This window comes from Cyanistes caeruleus, chromosome 7, assembly GCF_971803275.1.
Source record: "Cyanistes caeruleus chromosome 7, bCyaCae1.hap1.1, whole genome shotgun sequence".
Taxonomy (NCBI): domain Eukaryota; kingdom Metazoa; phylum Chordata; class Aves; order Passeriformes; family Paridae; genus Cyanistes; species Cyanistes caeruleus.
In genome coordinates this window covers 29,691,038-29,712,866 of record NC_141707.1, presented here as the reverse complement: position 1 = coordinate 29,712,866, position 21,829 = coordinate 29,691,038, and the positions used below count along the sequence as shown (strand labels likewise).

General features: G+C 42.7%; 1 protein-coding gene across 9 annotated transcripts in view; it reads right to left on the bottom strand.

Moving 5' to 3' along the window:
- The window catches only part of GLI2 (GLI family zinc finger 2), a 383,459-nt gene that overhangs the window by 161,303 nt on the left and 200,327 nt on the right, over nt 1-21,829 (bottom strand). The window contains exon 1 of one of the 9 annotated variants that reach the window (XM_086897662.1): nt 16,892-17,001. The exons of the other annotated variants lie outside the window; for them this stretch is intronic. The gene's annotated coding sequence lies outside the window, so the exon portion shown is untranslated. Of the gene's footprint in view, nt 1-16,891; nt 17,002-21,829 lie in introns of those variants that run through there. 9 annotated transcript variants of the gene reach the window in all.

Below are 21,829 nucleotides of genomic sequence, written 5' to 3'. Positions count from 1 at the left end.
ACAATCCCAGCAGTATTCTGGCCTCAAAACCACACAGAACAGCTAGTCCTTTCCAGTGTGATATCCCTGCCAACAATAATCAACTGGTGTTTTGGAGCAATCACCAGTGGAGAGGGGGTTTTTTTGTCTGGCTTTAAATGGTACTAAATATCTGCAGTCCTCTTCAGTAACAAAGGACACAAAGAAAGGAGGAGGAAAAAAAATCCCGCTTCTTTAGTTGTTTTTGCTGATTTTGGAAAGGTTCCTGTATCAAAGCTCAAAAAGCTGCAAGTTTGTGGAAGATACATTAGCAATGCTTACTGAGGAAAAATTAGTGAACCATGTAAGAAAGACAACCGACCCAAGCCAGAGGATGTAATCAATGGGCAAACTTCAGGAAGAACAATTCAGTGGGAGAAAGTACAGAGAGCCTTCAGACAATTCAACAGGAGCCACCCCGCACTCAAACCAAGGCAGGTCACAGCATGAAAAAAGCACCAAGAAGATATATTTTAATTCATTAGATTGTATTTTAATTCATTAGATTGTATTTTACAAGAAATGGAGTCTCTAGGGAAGCCATTATTCTCATATAGATGTACTCCGGTGAAACAGACGAAAAAATACCTAGACTCCCTGATGCGAGAGGTCAAACAATTACAATTTCCTTAATTTCATATCCAGTTGGGAAATTAAACAACAGAACTATGGAAGCTTTACACTTCATTTTGAGGAAAGTGGCAATTTAAATTAATTTTTTTAATGTTATAAGAATCGATGAGTGCGTAGAGGAGGGGTCTTTTCCCCAGTGACATTCCCCACCACCCTTTTTAAACAATCTTGCTCATTCAATGGAAAAATAAATAAATAAATCACGGAACACAAAGTCTTTCATAAAAGACTGATTCCTTCACAGACAAAGCACTAAGTGTTGTTTCACATGAAGCTGTTCTATTTCATTGATAGTTTTCTCTGCACAACTCAACAAGCTTTCTCCACAAAATGCTTCCCAAGTTTGGAATATTAGCCTCTGGAAAGAAGCTGTATCCTTTCCTCGTGCTATTATATAGCAACAATTTATAGGAATGAAAAGGAAATGGGAGACCTGTGGGCCATCTAGGCTTGGGCTATGTCTCTCCTCCACAACCCCATAAGCTAAGTCATGGTTATGCTTTTCTAGTTCCTACAAAACTGGAAAAAAGTTCAAGGGCTTTATTGGTAAAGAACTCACCCAAGGTCCTGCCCTTTGACACGGCTCCGTCAAAGCCTGGAGGAAGGTAGGTTCCCATAACACAGGATGAACATGGATGAGAGAGACTGGGAGGGTACTCCAAGAAGCCTACATGGTTTCTGCTCTGGCTCCAGTCACAGCATTCCCACAGAACCTCTCCTCAGAGAGAGGCTGCAGTTCGGAGTCACATACTGCTCTCTCAGTGCAGCCTAGCACAAGATATGCACAGAAGCTGGCAGCAGCAGCCAGACTGCAGAAGCTACAGCCAGGAAGAGCATGGCATTAACAGGAAACAAGCTAATGCTTGACACAAAGCAAACAGGCTCAGGATACCTAACTACAGGATAAAACCAGAAAAACACAACACAAAATGAAAAAATGCATTAGCACTTGTACAGAGACAGTGAAAATAAACAGTCTGCTGACCATTGGGGATGAAGATGAGAAAATTAATTGAAGACCTTTTTTAGTGCTTCATTGGTGGAAAAATATGAAATAGAGGGGGTGGGTTTTTGGCCAGAATTAACTCATGAAAATCAGCCAGCAGGGTTCAATGGATACTGCTATCCTGAGGCTCAAGAGAGAATTTTTTTAAACTTTACACCTAAAACGAGAAAGTCAACAGAACTTACATTTCAGAGCTGTGAACTCTGGCACCCACATGTGACTCTGCAGACATTAAAGATTTTCTAATTAAAGACAAGGCCATTTGCAAGACAGATGATTCCAGTTTACTGTCAAGCCCATTGGGAGACACAACTGAAGCGCAGCTAGAAGCCTGCCGAGAGCAGCCTGTAGACAGGCTAGGCCAGGACAGTCAGTCTGTGTCCCAGGATGTTCCTGCAAACAGTAGGGAGAAAAGCAACGCAGCCAGAAGCACTGAAAGCCAAAGTAATTTTTGTCTTGATGCTGTAGGCGATTGAAGAAAATGCAGCTGTACCTACAGTTATGAGGACATAGAAAAGTCCAGTGAGAAAAGGAAAAAACATCAGCCTGACATTTGCAGACTGCAAAACTCTTGGTGTACATCTGCTCAGACCAGCCTCTGGGGACCAGCCCTCGTCCTGGAGCTGCTCAATCAGAGATTCAGCTCCAGCTACAGAATAATCCCAGTTACTGATAAGTAGGATCACAATGAAGCATGACTAAGCATGGATGATGTAGAGGGAAACCACTGTATAACCAACTGATTGAAAAAAAAAAATAAATCTAAGAAACAGTATTATTTAGGCTGTGTAGTAGCTGAGCTACAGGATTACCTCCACTGGCTTGGGAGGTCAACCAATGCAATTTTTTTTGCTGCATTCTCCTGCACAAATTATCTTCAAATGTATGCCTCACCAGCCACCACAGTTACAGCCTGTTGCAGCAACCAAGGAGACAGCCTACACCATCCGAGCCTGGGATGCTGTGATCCCATTGTCCTGCCTGCCTCCATCTTCCCTCCCATTCTCCTGTGCTCACATTAATGTAATCACAGCGTCAATCAGTTCAGGGAACTGATCCAGCCAAAAAACATGATTCTGGGACGAATTTTTAAAAAATCCATTTTCAGCATCTGAATGTATATAATGTATGACCACACAAGTGCCAGAAGGGTAAAGACGGAAACACAATGTTAACAGCTGGATCATTTTAAGTTGCCTTCGACCAATAAATAACTTGTAGAGGAAAAAATCTAAATACATTCTCTCACCAGTAGCAGAAACTGGGGCATCCTGGTGCATGTGGAGGGGCCAGAAGAATCCATGAATGTGGCCCCACAAGGCACCTTGGACAATTTTTCAGTCTCTCAAAGGCAGGAATTTGCACTGGGGGGGACTCACGATGGTTTCCAGTCAGGGCATGTGGGCTCCAAGTCTCATCCTGACAGCATTCCTGTGAATCTCCCACTGACCAAGAGCATTGCCCCAAGTACAGTGAGTCTGAAAATCATCCGCCTCCCAAGAGAAGCCACCAGGCAGCAGCTGGAGAATAGCACAGTCAGAAGGAGATATGCAAAGCTCTAACTACTCTGCATTAACCTCTTCTCACAAGCTTTTTAGTAACTATTTTTAAACCACTAATCACTGGTTTTAATAAAAAGTGCAAATGGATAGTGCCAGGGCCAGTCAGGCATTCCTCCATAGCTGCTTGCTTTGGGGACCTTCTCCCCCTTGGCACAACAGCCCACTTGCTTCATTTCAGGCTGCAGTGATGAAGTTCCCAAGGAAACTTCTGGTCTTTGAGAACTGCAAAATTTAAAATATATTTTTTTAATATAAAGTTCCCTAATAGAAAATATTACAGCATATGGCAGGGGCAGTTGAGGTTCTGGGTTGTTTTTACACCCCAGTGACAGAAATCCACGTCACCTAAAGGCATCTCCAACATGTCATGTTACACAAGCAGCAAAATCTAATGACTAAACTGCTAAACAACCACCTCTTTCCTAACTTTAAACTCCCATCTCACTCCAACTACCATGATATATGGACATGATGGCCCTGCAGGCTGAGCCTCACCCTTTTAACCCTGACCAGGCCCTGTATCAACAAATAAGTTTTACATAGCTTTGTTTCTTCACCTGTGAAATTAGGAAATCTGTGCTTACTCGTCTTTGTTAATATTCTTTTGTTCGTGTTTTGTAAATGATCTTAGAGAACATTCATCCCACTGAGGAGCACTGTGCAAATTATTTTTAAAGTTCCTGCAAAGTACACTGCGTAGGATCCATAAAACAACACTGCTTTTATCTCTCTCTCTGCATGCCGCTCTATCTCCCGCCTTAGCATAACAAAGCAGATGATGTTTAGGGGCACCAAAAGAGATTTTTTGAGGGTAAAAGAACAACAGCCAGTGGCTAAATAAATGTATGTGGAAAAGGAGTAATCAAAGCGGAGGAGATAGATTGGTGATGTCTCAAGTAAATCTCAAAGTTTTCCAAACTAAACATTCTTGGAAACTGATATTCTCGCTCTCCTAAATCATTGCTCCCTGGCTGGAAATCCTGCTTCCAGAAAAACATTTGGTGCTGCTTTTTGTGCAGTGAGGAATGTAAAGAATAAAAATCCTGCAGCCCCATGTTTTTATTGTGGTTTCTACAAAGCTGCACTGCTGGAAAAGCTCAATGGAAAGTGCAGCTTTCCGTGGATGGTGAGGAATTATTTTTTCCAGGCGCACATGCAGAGGGTTTTGCTCGCAGGGCTGGGCAGAGCGGCTCCCCTGGAACACAGGCAGGGTGTGAATGTGGAGTCAGCCACTCACCCACGCGCCGCTCCATTTCCTGGATTTAGTCAGTGGTCTTTGTTGGAGCTGAAAGGCTGCAGCTGGGGTGGAGGATACAAGTTCACCAGGGGTTATTTAGCTCCAGACAGTCTTCATAAAAGCACAAGTAAGTCAGAGCAAACTTTTTTTTTTTTTTTTTTTTTTGCCTCCCCCATGCAATGAACTTCTGAACTCCGCTATTGCGAGTCGAGATATGACGGGACAGTAGAGGACTGCTAATTTGCATTTCGCTGATCTGCACGGCCCATAACTCACACAAACACACGCAGAGCAAACACGTTTCTCCATACTTCTCAGAAAAGATTTAATAGTGAAGCGTATGGCTGAGGTCTCCTATTACTTACGCAGTTAAGTTTTCCAAAACACACAATAGTTCTACTATATCTGAAAACAGCTTATACTTTAAAGTGCTCCATATGCATCAAGCCCAGGAAGAAAATACATTACGTGATGTATTAGCCTTTCTTTTTTATTATGGACCTTTGCTTCATCCCTAACGAGTGGAACTAAATCGCTCTTACAGCTGTGAGCAAATTCACACGGGGCGAGTTTCATAAAAGGGAAAGCTCTAAAATAGCAAAGCAGAAAGGGAATAACTCAGACATTTCTCATTTATTGATCACCTGCTTACAACGGCTTGGGTACCACCATTAAACTCCTATCCAAACAGTGACCTTCCAAAGCAGATTCCCCAAATGAGCTCTGCTCCAGCAATATTCCAGATCTTAATGGCACTATACAGCTTTATCAGCAATATGCTATACATTGCATATATACCAAAAGCTGTGTAAAAGAGGTCAGGAGCTCCTGTCACATGAGATTTCCAATGGAAATCATTGGGTTGCTCACACTGTGTCTATGGCTGTGCCTCAGTTACCTCAAACTGCTCATGGGGTGGGTTAGAATGCTGCTTCTTGCCTCAGCAGCTGTCCAGGAAGGCACCCAAAATCCCCAGCTTCTGTTCCCAGAAACCCAACCTCATGGACTGCCTTCTCCACCTGGGAGCCAGGATGCCCATCCCAGGCTGCTGGCAGGAGCACAAAGCTTGTGAGAGCTCCATGAATCCAAGCTCTACGTGAAGCTTAAGGGGTGCTTTAAGCCCTCCTTCCTGGGGAGTGGGGAGCTGGAGCAGACAGCTGTTCTCTTTCATTTCAGAGTGATCAGCTAAAACCAGTTTTGTTTTGTTTTTTTCTTTTTTTTTCTCCCAAAGCAAAAAATGTATGGAATTTCCTCTCTGAGAGACCCTCTTAAGAGCTCTGTTGGAAAACCGAGTAGATTTTCCCAAAATATTCCCCCCAAAAGCAGAAATGTCAGTTAGCACCAGCTCCAATTATATGACAATTCATTTCCTGTCAGACAACCAAATTTGAGATCCATCTTATCCTTGGGCTAGTCCCTTTACAACCTTTTTTTGCTCCCCTTAGACAAACATATGAACTTCCAAAGCCTGAAGAATCCTGTATGTGAACTGCCTGAAGAGAAGATAGTGATTCATAACACAAGGGAAAATGTGTGAGAAAGCAGAGGAGCTTATCCCAGCTGTTGAAAGGGATGTGTAGAAATCCATGCAAGATTAAAATGCCAGGTTTCCGTTTTCTTTGGATATTCAAAGGGAGAGATGCAATCTTTGCATCCTGCCAAACTCTAGCCCAACAGGAATGTGTGCAGTTGTTTTGACAAACTGCAGCTTACTAGAGAAAACTTAATTTTCACATCATAAACTTTCCTTAAGCTGGCTTCAGGCTTCATACTTGCAAAACCTCAGCTTAAAAAATGTTATTCAAAACCAGGAAAGTTTAGGGACACCAGCACAATTCTGTGTCTGAACCACATCTCCAAAATCTAAAGCTTGGTTCTGCAGCTCTCAATCATCCCAAGCAGCGCTTAAGACATATGGTCTGCCAAAGACCCATGTTGCTTTTCATTGCATGTTACATACATATAATTAAATCCTTCTGGCTCAACACAAACCAGAGTTTAAGATCCAGTTTGATCACTACCAGAAGTTCTCTCCTCCTCTCCCCAGTCCCATACACACATGGCCCTAGAACAGCTATCAGAATTTATGGGTGTAAACCATAACAGAGGTAGACCAGTTCAGGGGTCCAGCACTGTTTGGTTGCTAATTATTCCACCTTTATTTTCACATTGCTAAGGGAGTTTCAGCCTAGTGTAAGTCCCCAGCCTGCTAGCTCTGGAAGTCATTTGCAGACACAGCTGTGCTGTGTGTGGAGCACGTTAAGGCACCTCTGGGCTGGGGCTGGCCAGTCCAAGGCAACCCAGTACTGGGCTGCTCAACCTCATCGGTGAGCTGCCAGAACACTGCTAAACCTGCCTTAACACTTGTTCATCTGATGCTCAGAGGTGCTGGAGCTGCACCTCACCCCACAGCACACACCAAGGGAACCCAGTCCCAGCACTGCCCTTTCTTCCTGGCCCTCAGGAGAGACGTGGAGGACACAGCTCAGAGTTATGGCCGCTCAGTTTCCCATCTTGTCAGAGAAAAGTGACAAGAAATTATTCATCCAGAGTGGACGTACTGCAAAGACAGCTGATTTTGTGGACATCCTAATAAATCCTGGAAAAATTGTTCTGCATTAGAATATAGGATCCTGAAATTCTGGCAGACCTTAAGCCACTTCTGCAGTGGGACAGAGGTGGGGAACATGAAGCAGTGGTTTAATTCCCAGGACAGGGAGCAAAAGGTCCCCCATTCTCCAACACAATTATCAGGTGTCCTGATACTCCTGACTGTCCATCTGTGACTCAACTTCTTAACATAAGCATCTGGTATACAATAGTCAAGCACTCCTTTAAAGCACTTTGAGACATATGAGAGGAAAATATTTGTATGGGTGTCAATGGAAAGAAAAGACATCCCCTAGCTCTTCAGTCACTGCTAGATTTGTTGTGAAATGAGAATGCATCAGGGGAAAAACTTCCATCACCTACGGCTGGCACCATCTCCTCAGTTTTCTAAATTAATGTGCAAAGTAAGTGAATGAACTGTGTAGCTCTAAGCACAAGCTAGTTCATCTGTAACCTATGGCAGCTAACAATAAATAAAATACTAAGTTTTGCCAAGGAACTGAAACTGTGATATAAGGCTTTTCTTGAGAAAACAAAATACAAAAGTCACTGAGAACCATGTTAGAACCCAACGTATCAGAATGAAACAACAAACCCTAACAAGTCAGAGCATTTCCTATTCTAAGAGGTAAATAAAATAAACTTCTGTTGACACAATGCACCTTATGACAGAATTACTGTTCCATTGCTTATTTATTTCTTTTTTAAACCCCATACTTGGCTTCCAACAGATCTTGCGGAGAGACATCTTATTTATACCTAAACAAAAATAAGGTACTGTGAGTATATGCTGAATGTATAGAAGGCCTAAATCCACTCTTATGGAGTGTTTAAACTCAAAATCAGAGGTAACACATAGTTTTTACATGCAGTTACAAGGACACTGAACTATATATAGCATATCAGCAGCACTTGGAGTTCTGAAGCCATTAGCTGAACACAGGGAATTTCTCCTATCGAAAGTTTATATCTGCACAGACCAAACTGAAGAGCTTTCTTTGAAAGCTGGAAGAGATTTCACTGAAAGCTACATGAACATTATAAACATTTACTCTTGGAGGCCTGCAGTGATGGGCCAAGGAGCAGAACTTGCAAGAGATAAAGGCAGGGCACTGTTATGGAGTAATAAAGGATAGATGCTCTGGAAAATAACAAAAGACAGTAAAGAAACTGTGCAACTATCCAGTAAAATTAGCTAAAAACTTACCAACTTTTCAATACTGCTTAAGAAAACTAATGCTTTATTTTAAGTCAAAATAATCTGATTCCATTTCCTGGCTTTCCTGCACACCCGTTTATATTTTCTCATATCGTAGAAGAAAAAGAAAGGCATGTTCCCTTGCACTTGGGCTGACTCCCTCCCTCAGTTTTGGCTTCTCCTCATATCCTGCCAGAAGGAGGGTTTGGGTGCTGATCTGCCCCTTTCAGGGGCAGTCAGCAAGACATCTGTTTCACAGTAGGGGGAGAGTGGCAAAGGCCACGCACATCTGAGACTCTTTTGCAGTTACTATGGGGAAATGTAATGAGATAAACTACTGCTTTATTAATCAAACTTCCACAGCAAATTAATCCTTTCACTGCACAAGCTGGCTCAAGATTTTTCATTGCCCTCAACAGATAAGGAGGGAGGGCAGCCTTTTCCTTTCTTAAACTGATAAAATAGTATGCTTACTGTGCCTTATAGTCTACCATGCTGCACAGGCTGACTCTTGCAAGCCAGGGCTTCTGGGAGCTGAATTTCTGCTGCTCCTGCTGGGACTTCACAGCTCCCACCCACCTCCCTGGTCCTTCAGCTGCAGGTTATCAGCTAACATCAACAGGGCTGGGAATATTCCAAGTGCTCCAGATCATAATCCAGCCTTGCTGTGAAGTTAAAACTGGCCTGGACTGCTATGGTGACCCTAAATTTTGCTGCAGTTTATTCTGAGGTAGCCTTTCCCCCAAAACACTCCCCTCAGCTGCTCCAGGCTTGGCTTTGCAAAGATACTTCACTAGCAAGGTTCAGAGAAGTTTGCAGCAACAATTAAAAGAAACCTGACCAGGTTTATACTGTCCTCTTGAGGAGTGCCTGCCTGGAAAGTCTGCCTTGTAAATGGGTTGGGCCTAAGTCTACTAATAGAGGTGCAAAAGTATCATCAATCAACCTCCAGGAAAAAAAACTCCAATGATGTCTCCTGCAAATGCTATTAGAGACCCCCAGCTGCATAATTAAAATTCCTTTTTAAAGTGGCCTCAGAAATAAGGTAGGGAGATAATTGATACTCCTGCACAGCAGTGAAACCAAACAATTTTTTAAAAATAATTCTGAAGTCATACTGACATAAATGATTTATTTCTGCTGAATGGAAACCACTTAGATTAAGGTGGCAAACTTGAGGTAGCTTAGTGGTTATGCTGCTCTCCTGAGACGATGGGGCCTGAGCACACATCCACTCTTGGTCTGGATGTGAAAAGTGGTTCAAAGCAAAGCTCTCCTCTCCAGGAGTGTACTCTCACCACAGCCCTCAGTAACAGGAATGCAGTGAAGACACAATTGTTTTGACATTTCCCCACATACAAAATTCCCCATGAAAATCATCTGCCAAATTAATCCAGTTCTGAGGAGACCAAAACTGCATTTTTCAGCAAGAAAAATATTCATCCCCACGCAGAGGAGAATGAAACCCTTCAGCAGTTCATTCTTCCCACAGACAGAGAGAGGATATAATTCAGAAATTTCCCTGAAGCGTATGGACACAACCTCTTCAGGGAGAGCACAAGCAATACAAAACACATTTAAGAACAATTATAAAAGACACTTTCAGCTCATCTCATTTATGCTCCGAGAATGCCAGTGCTTTAAAGTTTTCTGTTCTCCCTCTCTTCAACAAAATAGCCAAGTTGCCAGTGTGTGCTAAGTGCTACAGCTGCATTTGTTTCTCTATTTACATGAATCTGCCATCTGCCCTGCGCTACCATTTTAGTTGAGATAACTCTAACTTGATTTACACAGCTAGTTTACCTAATTTTCTAATTTAGCCCTTCTAGGAAAAGCAAAATACATTCAAGAGTCACTCTTAAGCATAAAGAGTAGAGAAATGAACCTTTCCTCAGTTACTGTGGAGGACATTTTAAAATGACAGACAATGCAGTATGTTCTGCCAGTAGGAAAGTGATCCTCTGACCTTAGTTTGCATTTCAAGTGAAGTGAAAAGCAGAAGAAGAAATGGGACTTTCTAAAGAAAAAGTTAAGGTACAGTATTGTAGATTTATAAAAGATCATACACCATGTGTATCAATGGGATCTTGTTTGTCCTGATTTCTTTGAAGCAAAGTGGGAGATTTCTTGGTGCACAGCTGCGGCATAACTTTGATATCTATTCCGGAGACCATAAGTGAACTAACCCCCAAAAGGTACCACTACAGCACCTGGATGGGAGAAGTGTGGGAGGTAAAAGAAGGTCCTGATCAAAGCGCAGATACTGCTGACCTGGCCAAGCTTGCTGTGCCAGTGGGGCCATCTGGGCTGAGCTGTGGCTCAAGAGGTTGCTCACACCCCTGCCCTCACCTCCACCAGCCCACCACCAGCAGCCGCTATGTCACACCCAGACATGGTGCATGTGTGGAGAGGCACAGCAGCTTTGGTGTGTGGTTTGCATGCCTCTGCATCAAATACATAAAACATAAAAAGCATGATTTGAAACTGTCCTTAAGAAAGACTCCAGAAAACTCTGGCTTCTTAAGCAAACAGGGTTGTGCCCTAAACAGTGAGCAACAGGACTACTGCTGGAAAAGCAGCCCATGGCTTAATACATCACACTGTCAAAAAGCTTCTCCCATTATTCATCTGAAATTTGCCTTCTCCTAAATTTCATCCCATTACTTCTAGTTACACCCCATTGTACCACTCTAAATAATTCTTCATAGCCTTGGTGTTTACACCCTTCAGATAGTTGTAGATTTATATCTCAACCACCCCATTTGTCATCCTTTAGCCAAGTTATCTATATTCAGCTCTTTCGGTCTTCTCTCGTAAGTCAATCCCTCAAGCTCTCTTGTTACTTCTTTTTTTCTCCTGAACTCTCTCCAATTTGTCAATCTCTATTGTAATGGAGTGAAGCAGACCTGAATGCATTACACTTTCTGCAGTTGCCAGTGCTGCGTCCTCAGTCCCATCTTCTACTTCAGTGCAGGACAAGCAACAAAACCTTTTTTGGGGGGTCTTTTTAGGTTACCAAAAGCAGAAAATTTGCGAGATCTTCATCCTCAGTTATTAATTCATGAGGACCTAGGCATCCCAAGAGATGCTGCATCCTAGATGTCCACTCCTCTGGATTTTTCCCCCCTGATAATCTAGGTATTCTTCCTACTTGAATCCCATTTTGAAGTGCTGTGCTTCTTCTTGCACGGTCTCCACAAGTCACCTTCGCCCAACACTGAGTCTGCTGACCACATTACTTCCTGACTCAAGTGTTTATTCCTCCATCCAGGATGCCATGATGGAGAACTCCTTCACCATTTCCACTAGTTTACCAGGTGCCATCACAGACCATTCCTATGATTCTCTGATTTCACCAGAGACTTTCAATTCAACACAAAATGGGACACCAAACCTATGCAGTGACTGGTATTACAAACCTCTGTGCTAAACCAAATGTTCTGCCTTCTACAATGGCCCAGATGATCACAGAAAACAGTGCCCTGCAGGACCCCAGTGCACAATGAAGCATAAACAGATGACATTCCTGAAACATGTGCATCTCCATAAAGCCACTGTTGTTCCTCCCTGTCCTGTGAACATGTCCTGCTGCACAGCTCCTTCAGCTAAACTGTCTGGACAAATCAGAGGAGGGCTACTCAAAACAGCTGACAGGGGTTAAAACCACAACTAAACACGTTCCCAGTTGTGCAAGTACAAACCTCACAGCAGGATAAAGGCCCTGGAGAATAACCCTGGGAAGCAGTACTTGTGTCTGGGGGAGGTGCTGAAGTCCCCTCTGGTGACAAGGGCAGACCTCTTGAAGGGAAAATGAGCAAAGGCACGTATGACTTTAAACTGAAGAGCTGACTTCCAGCTTTCCTGGCTACTGCTGATCTACCTGGAAGGAGACTGAGTGTTTTTCTAGACTGTGCTCTGATCTCCATGAACATCCCCAGTTTGAGAAGATATCCCATAAATCTACAGTTCAGGCTTACAGCAGATGGGCACTCACTTCTCTTCAACACATTCACTCTGTCTCATATTAACACCATGTCTTCACCGCATGACTTTTGAAGAGAAAAACTATTTTGCATACCTATTAAAAATAGTCATATTCCTCCCTAATTGTAACTTACATATAGCATCTAAAATCATCAGGTCACACTGCTGCAGAAAGCCATTTAATAAGACTCTATTATGGGCATGAATGATTCGTTCTGCTTTTAAGATTACGTACACACTTAAATTATTATAAAGCTCAGCTTTGTATAAACAACAACAAAGCAAAAGTCTTCGAAAACTGTGAAAGACAGTGAGGTCCTGAAGCCATGTTAGAGATGCATTCAAAGCCAGGTGGGACCAATCAGCTCCAGCTCAAGGCCTCTCTCCCCACAGCAGAAAGCATGGTGGGGAAGGACAAAAGCTGACCCCTCAGGGAACAGCTATAAAAAGCATCCAAAAAACACACAGCAAGCTCTGGCAAGAAGTTTGAATTTGCCATCACTTAAATTAACAGCAAAGGAATCCCCAGGAGGGAGGAAATTTGGACTCTGTCCAACATGCAAGTGTGCTGTGTGAGGAGCTGTGGGGGGAAGAAAGAGCCACAAACAAGCACTGTGGATTCAGAGGAAAACAACACAAACTGCCAGCAACTCTGAACCCTTATAAAGGGCAAGAGAGCTTGGCTAGACTATATCGACGGGTATCAGGAGAGAAGTTTATTGCAGGTGATCTCAAACAGAATTGCCACTGTCAGTCACCAGCTTTCCATGAGCAGTCTTTAGAAAACAAAAACTTATATTTAAAAAAAAAACCCAACAAGTTATCTTGTATCTCAAGAGTTTATGAAAAATGAAACAATCAAAAATATCACAATTGGCAACATAGCTAACTGAACACTGGGAGTAGTTCCTTTGCTATCTTACATGTTGAGCTGTTATCAATCCCTACACCATGTGCAGGTCATGCTGACTTCCAGAAGACTCAAATCCCAGTCAGCACTCATTTAGCTTTTGAAACAAAGCTGTTCCACTCTTCTATAATGGCCTGAAGAGTTATGATGTATTCTGGATTAAGTCCTTCTAAAACACCTAAACAGATGGGGTTTTCTACCCCACAAAGTCATTATTAAGTTAAGAAGTAATTCAGTCATGTAAATTTAACTTAAGCTAGTAAATCAAATAACATCTTTCTAAAAGCAGTAAAGTGTTCAAAACTTAATCCTTTTAATTCACTGTTTATCCCCTTGGCACCTACACTATTTTTATTCTAGTCATTTTTGCTGTAATAAAAAGTTAATAAAAGAGTGCAAGTAGTCAGACAAGTTGCAGAACTAATGAAGACTGGTTTCCTACAGGTTACATCCCTTCTTTCCCCCACAGTATTTTCTCAGCTGCCACCAGGTTGTCTGTGCATCTGTCTCCTTGGGACTCCTTCGTGTCCCTTAACCACTCGTGAGCCAAGTGGCTGTTTGGGAGCTAAATGTGGGTTTGTGCCAGTCCATAGGTCTAGGAGAGCAGAAAGCTGATGTGATGTGAATTTCACATTCCAGCCTCCTCTTCTACTGGGGCATTGGCTCTTCTGCTAAAGAGCAATGAATTTAAGGCAAAGATCTCCCTTACAAAAATATACTGTGAAAGTTCTATGAACATCCTACATAATAATACAACAGTTTTTTTTTCTGATAATCCACACAGGCATTGTTACCAACAAGAACTGTAATACATGCATGTCCCACAAATGCCCTGAAAGTAAGGTGATCTTGGCAGGTCACAGGAAGGGCTCCCTCAGATAAGGAAAGGGCAGGGAAAGCATTGCTTTCTGAGAAACCTCTGGGAAATAATCAAACTTGCAGCCCTTTCTTTCATAAATCAAGGGGATCAGGTTCAGGTAGCTTCTCATGTGCCACCATGGCAGCATTACAAAGGAAAGATCTGTCCCAACCATGCAAATCCAAAGCATGGTGGACATTTCCAGTTTATAGCAATTATCTTGAAAAGCCCCTGCCTACCTGTAAGCAGACAAAGCACAGGGAAGCACAGTGTATCACTGGTTGTGGAAGGCTGCAGGGTAAATCACCACTCTGGTCCAGCACAAGCTCTGCATGGTTCCAAGGCATAGCTCCAGATCTAACAGGTTAGTACAAACAGGTCACGTGAAAGGAAACTGGTAACACAAGGCAGGAAGTGTCCTCCTGGTCACACCTGGTCTCACAAAGCAGTCATCACTCACTAGCTCTTTGCCATGAAGCTGGGCTACAAAGAGCAGCCATGTGCCCTTGGTGAGGGGACCAGAGCAACATTTACAGGTATTTCTAAGGGACGAAGCTGTAGGTCCTGAGGGAGCTGGTGGATGAAGTGGCTAAACCACCATCCACCATATCTGAGAAGTTGTGGCACTCTGGTGAAGTTCTCACTGACTTCAAGAGGGGAAGCATAAGACCCATCTTTCCTCCCCACAGATATAAGCTACACAGCCAACTCGGTACACAGAAGTCACTCTGCCTTAGGCTGGTGGTCCCAGCACGGGCACTTGCTGTGTCCCTGCAATATTTCTACCACAACACCACAGCTGAGTTGCTGAGTCCAATTAAGCACTGCAGTTTCCCAGTAAACATGAGGGACTGGTGAAGAAGGAGGTCCCAGTAAAGCAGAAGCTGTTGAATTGATCTGTCAGAGACACGGCCTGGTGGAAACCCTGCACTCATGTGGGATGGTGCCAGGTTTCCTTCTGAACACAGTACACCTCATCATTCAAGCATCACACTCATAATTACACCTAAATATGAAACACAAACGTTCTATTACCATTTTCATAGAAAACAAATAAATCTTTCATTTCTACTGAAAAGGGAATTACAAGCCCAACACGCTCAAGACACCGACCATGATCCAGCCTTTCAACATGGATTCAAAAGTAAGCTTTTGAGTACAATAAGTGAGCAGACATTCAGTCCCCAGTATGACCAGTCCGCTTGCAAACTGGGACATCAGATGGCACACCCAGCACCTGAGCTGATAGGCTGGCTGAAATACCACCTACAATTACAAGGTACAGCTGGATGCAGGTGCTTGCATAAATCCCATTCGTGGCAGTGTTTAAAAAAACAAACAAACAAACCAAAACAAAAAAAAAAGAAAACAAAAAAAAAGACAAAACAAAATTAAAAAAAAAAAAGTAAAAATAGAATGAATACGAATGAAGTATGATGAATTTTCAGTAGCAGTCTAGCTAGCACACATATGTGTGATACATGCATGATCCCTTGCACCATCTGCCCTGGTCCTCCCAGCCCTATCCTTTATCCTAACATTACTCCCCAGCAGTTTCTTGCTTATCAGAGATGTGATCTGAAGTTCTGCCAGTGGATCAGCTCAACACTCTTTTCTGCAGAAACCCAAGCAGTGGCTTTCCTGAATAGCTGTTTTTTTTTTCTTGGTACAGTGAACTTAATAGAGATGTCGAGCACAAGTGCTGGCTGCTTCCTACCCCTGCTGAAATTGGGAGCAGACCTCCTGCAAGGAGACAGCCCCAGGGAGCAGCTCTAATGCAAAGCAGCCTTTACCATTCATGAGAGCCACAGCGCCAGGCTGCTGCTGCCAACTTTTCTGCCACGTTCATCCTGGCAGTGCAGATCAGGAGGAGGAGCGGCATCCCGTGGCCACATCGCCAGAGTGACACCCAGGTATCTGAGGGGTGGCTGGACTCCGACCTCCCATCCAAACACAAGTTGGCCATAAGTGGGAAAGCTCCACTGCTGCAGGTTGAGTGGGATGGGAAAAACAACATTTTAGAGGCAAATGCCCTGGGAGCCACACTCGTCACTGATGGAACCCAAGAGATCTGGATTAATTTGCCTCTTTTTGCTTTCAGTTTACTTCTTACAACCTCACAGTAAACTGCTTAACCTTATAGGCAATAAAGTGAGATGCCAGCATGTTCAGCTCTTACTACTCACACTATGCTCTAATCCAGTTTGCATGTCCAGTCCTGTCATTAGCTGGAGGAAACATTAATCCAAGAAAGTAGAAAAGAAGGAGTAAAAAATTGTTTCTGGAAATACAATTATTCTAATGGCAAACTGTGGAGGTTTGTTATCTAGACCCACAGCCGAGTTAAACTGAAACATATTATATTTCATGAAAAAAAAAGTTTTAACCATATGTTTAGTCATTTGTGAGCTCTTGATCCTAACGCACAACATAAGCTGCAATATCAGTGTCAAAAGTGCCTGATTTAAAGCATAAGAAGCAGAGTTACATGAAGTTGAGTTAAAATCACTTCTGCAAGTTTGTGGGCAGAGACCTTCACATGGAGTGACAGGTACAGGGGAACACATCCTGGGGTCTGCACCGGATGGAGGGAAGAGGGAAGTTTTTTTCATTAAAAGTTTTTCTGTGAGACTGGCTAGGGGGAAGATGATATAGCTGGGGGGGAAGACTGAGACAGCTAAAGAATAACACATGGTATGCTTTCAAAACATACAGCAACATGTGACATTCGTCTGCAAGTCTGGCGCTGAGGAGCCTGTGGTCTGGCAGCAGGGAGAATTTCTGCTTTTTATTTCTTAAATCATCGCAGGCATTTGAACAAAACCCCCCACCTAATAGTCTGAGGGGAAGAACATAAAATCAGATTTTACGTACCGTACTTTCAGTCAGCCATTTTCTCAGCGGATTTTTAGCCTCCAACTCAATTCCCACATCATTAAAGTGATGCTGTCTCTTTAAAACACAACGTGGTGCCGTGCCAAAGCCTGCAATAAGAATCACTGGCACCAAAACAGTCAAAGCACACAGCTTAATTCTCTACTTAATAAGACAATTAAAGAAGAGTATTTGGATACAGCACTCTGCAAGTACCAACACAGAGCACTGATGTCTCCAAAGGCACGTTGATCTGAAGACTTTATCAGAAAGCATCTGTCACAACCAGATGCCATCAACACCTGAGAAAAGTGTGAAATAAAGTGGGTTAATGTGGCTGTGATACCCACAAAGGCTTGCACTGCCCTAGTCCCTACTTGTGAGCATTTTAGAGGGTGCAGGATAAAGTGCCCAGATTGCTCATAGATTAAAATAAATTAAAATATATGTATACAGCTACCTCTGTTAAAAATACAGTCTTGTGGAAATTACTCAAATTACAATGGAATTAAGAGTGCTGTGTATTTTGAATATTCACTGCCATAATCACAGAAAGGCTTAGAGCAAGGCTGTTTTTAAGTACTGTGCTTTGACAGATGCACTAATACACGTGGATGAATTGGGATACAGAGACTAACACAGGCACCAGTGATTGCTCATATGGAGTCTCTTGACCATATCTGCCTCTAAGTTTCCAATCAAATAATTCTCAGATGTCACCTCCTAGCAGGCTTCATCCTGCAGAGCTGAACTAAAGCTAGAGAGAAAGATAACAGCAGCAATATATGAACTAATTAGTCATTTGATTAGCTGGCAAGAAGACAAGGTCCTGCAGTTCTGTGACCTAAAAATGCCAATGATGACCTTAAAACTTTATCTCAAGGGTATCTGGAAATCTGTAACCTCCAGGGAGAGAGACAGAGAGAATGGGTGATGCCTAAACTGCATTAGCTCACACAAGATGTTGAAACAGTGCGGACGTTAAGGCAAGGATAGGTGTGACATTTGAAGCAATCAGCCAGCAAAAGAGCACCTGCAGCACTGCACTCTGTTTGAACTGCTGCACCAAGGACTCCCAGTCCAGCCTACAGGGGAGGTTTGTGGGACGAGTGGTTTAGCACACCCAGAAAGCACACCAGGACCACAGACCTCATCCTAGCAACCCAACAACACACAGCAAGAGAGGAAAAACTAAACCAGACAAAAACACCCCAACTGCTCCCTCTTCGTTAGAGCAGGGCTAACAGCCTGCCAGTCCCAGGTGGCAGCCCCTGGGCTGCACCACACCAGAAGAGACTGACTGAGAAAAGGAGGGAGAAGTCACTTTGAAGAAGACATCCTGAGTGGTTGCCTTCTTCACTTCCATGGGAGGGTCCTACACTTCACTGGGGATCTGATTCTGGTAAAACCCATGAATGCACTAGTTATTCCACATGCAGTAACAGGAGGAGGGAGTGGGGTGATGCTAGGAGGTCCCCTTAGGCTGAAAAGTTTTATCTTCAACAGCAAGGGAGGAAGACACAAAAATGACCAGGGTTAGGGGTCCAAAGTTGTTTTGTGTCCCCTTCCTCCAGCCTTACAGCTGGAGCATGTCCACCACCTGACAGCACCTAATGCACTAAAAGTTTCTATCCTAATCTAAGGCAGTACCTCCCTGGAAAGCCACCAACTGGTGCAGAGGAATCCATAGTGACCAGAAATGGGCCAGCCCAAAGTGGGCAGCAGAAAGCAACACCAGCTCACAAGGAGTGAGTTCCTCTCTACCAAGAAAACCCATCTCATCTCCCACCTTCAACAGCTTGGATGGAGTCTGATTCTTGGGTGTCTGTACCCCAAGAAGAGATTAAAGGAAACAAATGCATTAGCAAAGACCCCCCTGCCATCTGCACCTTGGAAATGTCCTCTGGAACGGAGAACAGGAAGATCCTTCACCCTGCATGCTGGCGGGAGAATGGTGAAACCTCCAGCAGCTGCCAGCACTGCCGCGTTTCATCCCCATCCTCTCGACACAGATCTAGACCTGCCTTTCGCCGCCCACTTCCCCATGTGCTTTGTCCCACAGGGATGAATTCACCTCCAGCATCACTGAATTTCTCACAAGTCCAACAAATAGTTTAAATTTTACCATGCATTGCCAGAGGCCTTGGAGTAAAATGCAGAAGTAGGAACGTTTTCTCAAATAGAAAATGGAGATTTAAAGTGCTGCAGCAGGGTCTCTAAAGAAGTTCAGACTTTGCTGAGATAATGCAACCCCAATATGCACAATGTTTTCCCCCACATTCCCTTTTCTCTGAAAAAAAATGGGGAAAAGACCCCAACAGCACACACAATAAATCAAAGATTAAAAAACTGGCCACAGACTTGGTTCACTAACACATGCCGTGCTCAGCCCTGTGTTCCTTTACAGCTCTTAGAAGCAAAGAGCAAAGTTAAGAATCTAGTTATTGCAATTACAAAGAAATTTAAGGCTTCCAAATCCGACTTACTGTGAACTGAAACAAAACCTCAAAATGCTGAAATTCTCCACAAAAGAAATTCTATAACAATCACTTTGAGTCCATTGGAAAAGCAATTATATTGCTACTGTATTTCCTACAATGGAATTATACTTGAAAATTCTAAACAGAAACTTACTTCAACACAAAGCCTGTAAAACAATGAATTGTTAACACTCCCAGAAAAATCCCCAATCTCTTTTTTTCTGCTACGTTTTTACAACACTGACCTGGTTTCGTAGAAGATTTTAGAGTTGATGACGCCAGATATTGGAATATGATTCCATCAACAAGTCCTAGCCAGGAAATACCAAAGCTGGGGTTGCCAAAGCAACATAATTAACTTGATCACGGTAGATACACTGTGTGCCACTTCCCAATGGCCCTTTAACACCCAGCTAAATCCTTGGCTTGAATGGCACATCCGAATGAACTTCTCCTCTGAGTTCCTCAAGAACACAGAGCAAAAGGAGAAGTTGCCAAAATTACTAAAAGCCAAGTACCACTCTGATCCCTGGCCAATGGTCCCCTGGGCTTGAAGAGGTCAAGGGGCATTTCTTGAGTCTTGAGTCTACTCCCACAGCTATGAACTGTAGCAATCACAGAAACACGTCACCTCTTCCATTTTGTAAAGATTCACCTTTAATTCACCATTAGCAAATTTAAGAGGTCTGATTCTTTTATGGCATTATCAGTAAAATTACTACCACTCAAGCAGGGAGGCCTGAATGCTGGTGCTAAACCTTGATCCCAGGGCCATGAACTTCAAAACCTGAATATGCTGTCACTAACGCAACATGCACAATTTATCAAAATAAGAATCTGTCGGTTCATTTGGAAAAAAAAAACATAAAGAAAAGTAAGAAACAGAAAAAATCTGAGTGATGGGCTTTCAGCCTGTCATCAGACCACTGTGACCTCAATTTTTGAGAAATAAAGTCAAAATCTATTCTTATCTTCAGAGATTCAAGATGTATTTATGTGTCAAACTTTCTCCCCTTTGTCCTTAGCCTTTAGGAAGCTCACTAAAAATTATATCAAAGCCTGAAAACCCTGCGATTCACCTTTGACCCAGGATGCCTACAGCTCTCACCAGCTCCTCAGTTCATCCTCACTGTGTGGCAAAGGCAGCAGGTCTGGGAGCAAACTGCTTAGGATGAAATAAAGGCCATTTTGCATAGCAAAACTGTGCTGCCCTGCTCAAATTCTGAACACCAAAAAACTTTTCTTTGGCAGTTTTCTGCTTCTTTGTATCTGTGAAGGATATTTTGCCACCATCTTCCTCTCCCTACATACAAATATTTGATTATTCTCTTTGAAATGTCTCTGTAACATCTACAGGCATAGGATGCTGAATGCAAACACTGATTGATTCTTTCTTAGCCATCAAATGTGCTTACACAGCAACTACACACAGCAAATGCACACAAATCTCACATTTCACGTTTTAAAATATGAACATGCTGTGTTGTCTTTTTTTCTCAAACATAATGAATGAGCTTAAATATTAGAAACTTGGAATTATTAAGTAAATCATGGCACCTGTAAAGCTTTTATTTGCATAACATTAATTCATGATGGCATGTAAAACAAATTCATCACTCTCACTATATTGTAGTCTGATTTATGTTAGAATTGGAAAAAATAAAAATCTGGAGCACAAAATTATGTTGACAAGACGTACGTGCTCTTCCAAGAACAAGATTTTTTTTTTTCTAAAGCATCAAAACAACTAAATTATGGGAAAGAGGGCTGGGAGAAAGCATCTTTAAAAATGAATAACATACTAGCGTCACACATACACACTCTACAGTTATTAATGTCAAGCATGGTGAAGATACTCTAGAAAATCATTACCATTCATAGCTACTAACAGCCATTAAATTTCAATCAATTCAACTTAACACAAGTGTACTTCAGCAGCCCTTACAGTTCCTTATAGAGGTGGCTCAGAAAGTTCTGTCTGACTTATTGCATTGTCCAGCGCACAAAGGGGCATTGCTGAGCATTGCTGTGAAAAGGAGCGATCTTGGTGTTGGGAACTGATGCTCTTTTAACACTGCTGCAATCAACAGACCTTGCTTTTAAAGACGGTGTGATAAAAGGGCTCTAACACAGCTCCTCAGGTCAGCATGGAGGGGAGCAATGCACTGACTCTAGCCAGGAATGCCACTTTCCAAGCTGAAAAAAAAATAAATGGTGAGATGTTTTCAAGGGGTTTTCAATGAATTTTAGCGACAGAATCAAACTGCATAACACAATGCTAAGCAATTTCCAGGTGATCTGCTTGTTTGAATAGAATATAGTAACTAAATATACAGGACATTTAAACGAAACAGGATTTAACTGCCAGAGACTGGATATTTAAAGTTCCTAGAGATGAGTTTAAGCCACAGCACTGCCATATAACAGCATCTCCACTCTTCTGAATTGCATTTGTAAC